This window comes from Penaeus japonicus, unplaced genomic scaffold, assembly GCF_977035675.1.
Source record: "Penaeus japonicus unplaced genomic scaffold, GWHDUDI00000001_assembly GWHDUDI00000034, whole genome shotgun sequence".
NCBI lineage: Eukaryota > Metazoa > Arthropoda > Malacostraca > Decapoda > Penaeidae > Penaeus > Penaeus japonicus.
In genome coordinates, this window is record NW_028234436.1 from 10,557,338 (window position 1) to 10,562,703 (window position 5,366).

Consider the following 5,366-nt stretch of genomic DNA (forward strand, 5'->3'; position numbering starts at 1 on the left):
ATAATAATTATAGGGAGGATACTGATAATAATTATGATAATGATAATAATGATAATGATAATGGAAGAAGCGATGGCCGTAATGATAGCCAAAATGTTAATAATGATGATAATGACAACAATGATGATAAAATAGAATGACAAAGAAATACATAAGTTACGCGAAGGGGAAGAGAGAGGAAGAAAGTGAAGAAAACTTCCTTTAATGAATGAAAACCTTCTGAACTGTGAAACTCATTTGGACTCCCACCCCCATTTGGGTTTCTCATCTCTCTCTCTCATCACTTTCCTCTCATCTCATCTCTCTCTTCTCTACATCACTGATTCTTCATTCTCCTCCACTCTCTCTCATCTCTCTGTACTATCGATATCTTTCTCCTCATCTCTTCCACTTTCTCATCCTCTCATCTCTCTCTCATCTCTCTCTACTTCTTCTCTTCTTAATCTGTATCTTGACTCTCTCATCTCGCTCTCTCTTTCCTCTCGTTCCTCTCTCTCTCATACTCTCTCTCTGCACTCCACTTCATTCCAACACTCTCATCGCTCTCATCACTCTCGAATCCGCTCTTACTCTTCTCTGCTCTCTTCAGCTCTATCCTAACTTCCTCCCGCCACTCTCTCTCTAGCTATCTATCTATCTATCTGTATCTCCCCCCCTCCCCCTCTTTCCTCTCCTACAGTCTCGCCTCTCTCTCGCTAGTGCTCTCATCTCTCATCTCACCATCACACTCGGCGTCCCTCTACTTCTCTCCTCCTCTACTCCCTACTTGTCCTCCCTCACCTCCCTTCTCCCTCACTCCCATCCCTCTTCCTCGCAAGAAATCTCTCATGCACTCCATTAATCCTCTTACGGTATTTTTTTTCTTTCTTTTTCTTTTTGAATTTCCCAGTGCGCGATTACTTTTTAAAGAGATTATTATGAAAATTCGATACTATGGGGGAGGATTAATACATGTCATGATTTAGGGGAAAAATTACATTCAATTAATGCCGTTATAGTGTGGCATGTACTTGAGACGGATTAGATAAAAGTGAGATTTTATACATATAATGATTTCGTAGAAAATATATGTAATTCTTTTTTCATTGTGAAATTTCTAATGAAGGCTAATCGATATGTAAAATCATGACTATGAGTATCATATATTACATAATCTTTGGAAAATGTGTATACATACATCTTTCTCTTTTTTATTCTCTTGTTTTCTCTCTCTCTTTCTCTCTCTCTCTCTATTTCTCTATCTATCTCTCTCTCTCTTTCTCTATCTATCTCTCTCTCTCTGCAATCTTGCTATATCTATTTGTATTTATATCTTATTTTTGCTGTCATTGTTATTATGTCCATCGAATATTATTTGCATATATTTAGTTTCGGTATGTATTCTATATAATGCACTCCTTAATAAAATATGTATCTTTCGTGTCATTATATGTTACATATAGATCTTACCACAAACACATATATACATGCATATACATACGGCGACAGTTGCTTACACCAATATCAAGTGTTCACATCTCTACTTACATATACGTCAGACATAACAGTGTAGTTTTGTCTTTAAATTTGCAAGAGCTATGTATTTATGCAACATTTCCCTCATCATATTCCAATGTCACATGATTCACACATATCTTCAGATAAATCATACATTGTGGTATGGTCAAGAAGCTATAACAATAACTGCAAGAAAAGTACTGTTCCGGCCATGTTCAATTACTCTATCGGCCCACGCTACCATTATTTTCGCTCTTCTCTTTCCTATTCTCTCTTTCTCTTTTTTCCCTCTTTTCTTTTTTTTTTTTCTCTCTCTTTTCTCTTTTTCCTCTCTCTTCTCTTTTCTTTTTTCTCTCTCATCTACTCTGCTGTCTGGTCTCTCTCGTCTCTCTTCCTCACTCTCCTACTCCACGCCTCGTTCCGTCCTCCGTTCTCAGTCCTCCTCTCTTCCCTCCTTTCTCCCCTCCCACACTCCCATTTTTTTAAGTTTTTTTATTATGGTGTTGTTTTTTTTGTATTTTCCTCCACTCTCCCTCCTCCCCCTTCCTTACCCTCTCCCTTCTCCCATCTTTCTGCTCCCTCCGCTCCATCTCACACTCGTCCCTCTCCCTACTGCCCTCAGCCCTCATCCCTCACCCTCTTCCCTGTCCACTGTCCCGGTCCTCAAGTCCCTGTCCCGTGGTCACCCTTTAGCTGCTCTGTCCCTCTCCCTTTCCTTATCCCTCTCCCTCTCCCTCTCCCAGTCCCTGTTCCTCTCCCTCTCTCTTAAAAATAGTACTTAAGTGAGCACGATATCCATCAGTGTCAAGGATAACTTTAGGCATAGGAACCATGTATCATAGTAATCCTGGAGCATAAGATGGATAGCCCCATAATGTACTTTTAATGTATATCCTTATGATTTTATTTTTTTCTGATGTTTATGGAGAAGTATGACGTGTTTTTTAAAAAGGTTTGTTGTTGGCGACGATGATAAGGGAACATAACAACTTTGATTGTGTTCTGGAAAACGATAATGATGTCAATACTGAGGATAATAATGATGATGATGATAATGGTAATGATCATAATAATGATAGTGAGGGTGATGATAATAGTAATAGTAAGGGTTATTATGATAATGACGATAATTATAATTGTTAATGATACCAATATGGATAACAGTAATAATGAAATAATGATATAAGTCACAGCAATAATGATAACAACAATGATCTTGATAATGCAGATAATAATAAGGATATTTATAATGATAATGTTGTTAATGATGATAATGTTATTAATGAAATGATAATTATGATAATGATATTAATGATAATGATATTGATATCAACAATGACAATGATAACAATCATGACAATAATTATTTAAAAAAAATGGCAATAAGGACAATAATATTGATTACAAAAACACTAATAACAATAATAGTAATAATAATGATACTGATAATGATAACAAAATCATAATGATAATAATAATGATCATCGCCATAATCATTGAAATAGTAATATCAAGTATTACTACTACTAATGATAATGATAATGATAAAGATCATAATGATACTAATAATGACAATATTGAAAATGATGGTAATAATAATAGCATTAAATATGATAGCAACAACTTCATTGATAATGATAACACCAACAAAAAGAACAATAATAGTAGTAACGGTATTTATGATAATAATGATAACAACAATAATAACCACAAATTCGTGTTTAGAAAACGGTGTCAGTTTTATAGCTGTTTTTCATCTCAACACAAAGCTCACTTGTGCAACACCTTTTCTTGCAATTCTCTGAAATGAGGGATCGTGGAGGTCTAGAAATACAGGTCAACAACAACAAAGGAGAAGAAAAAAAATCAAACAATTTGACCTAATTCCTTTAGATTGTATTGTTTTCTTGCTAAAAATATATTTTTTTTTCGCGTATGTAAGTCTTTGCGTATATATAATATATATATAATTATATAATAGATTATATATATATATATATATATAACATATATATATATATATATATCTATAATATATATATATATTATATATATATTAATTTTATATAATAAATAGTATATATATATATATATATATAAACTATGAATCACAAAAATGCAAAAAACACAGTAAACTGGCACATAACATGATACAATAAAACACTGCCAAAAAAGGAAAGGAAATTACTCCACAGAGGTTTTCCTTTAATTTGATGGCCAAGTGGGGGTTATCAGTGATATATAGAATGTACTAAGACAATATATATAGATATAGTTTGGTGTTAGATGAGTGTGTTGTGAGTGTGTGAGTGTGTTGTGCTGATAGTATACTACTATATAATAGATATAATAATAAACTATATAGTATTTATTAGGGTTATAGTACACACACACACAACACACACACACACACATCAGTGCACACACACACACACACACACACACACACACACATATATAACTAAGCTATATATGATAGTATATATATAATATATATATAATGATGATTATAATATAAATATATATTATTGATATATAGATATTTATATATATATATATACATATAATATACATATTGATATAGAAAAATATAATATAGTATATATATATGTGTTTTTGATATATATTATATTATATATAATATAGATGATATTAATATATATAACATAATATTACATATATTATACTATATATATATATATATATATATCATATAATATTATAATATATTTAAATAATTATATATTTATATATAATATGTGTGTGTGTGTGTGTGTGCTGTGTTGGTACGCTGTAGTTGTGTATATATCTATATATATATATATATATTAACTAATTATATGATATATAATATTGAGTTATATACATAGTGATATTATATACTATTGTATAGATATATTATAGTATTGATATATATACAATATATTGAATAAGTATATATTTATATATAGTATATAATATATTAGTGGTATATATATATTTATACATATAGGATATAGATATATAATATATATATCTATAGGATAGAATAATATATATATAGTTATAGATAGTATATATGTTGAGTAGAACATCCCTCACAGACACACTCACACTCTACACACATTACAACACACAAACACGACAAGTCACACCATAATATATATATTTAGATATACTAATATTAGATATTATATTATACATATATATATATATATATGTGTGTGTGTGTGTGTGTGTGTGTGTGTGTGTGTGTGTTGTCGCTGAGCAGCAGCGCGCGCAGCGACGCGCGTGTGATGTGATGTGTGTGTGTAGTGGGTAAGTGTGATGTGATGTGTGAGTGTGTATGATGTGTGTGGACAAAGCACCAATAATTTGAATTGATCAGACTTGTTATTAAGAGGTGTTTCATCAACATAGTTATGAATATCCATTGTTAAGAACATCTGACAATTCATCTATGGTGTTCAGCGTTTCCAGTAAATTTTCAAAACCATAAACTTATGATAGATAAGTAATGTATGCGCAAGGCCAAGAACTAAGTTAAGTTCATATAAGCCAAGGAAAAACTAATTAGCGAGCAGATAGTTCTTATTTACCTCAAGCCGTTACCAAGAAACAACTTTTTCCACATTTTTTGCTTTTACCAAAATACTTACTCAGGTGATAAGGCATGGATTTTCTGCACGTATCAAATTCTTTGTATAGTGTGTGTTTAATTAGGCATTCGATAACCACCAAAAACACTTATTTCTTTGAGTCAAAAATGATCCCTGTCGATGTGGTATATTACTCTAAAATTCCGATCAAAAATACGCCCGTTCGTTAAAGTCCAATTTCAAAGTTTAAAGGTCGTTGTGTTGCACTGGAACGTTAGCGCTTTTTCACTC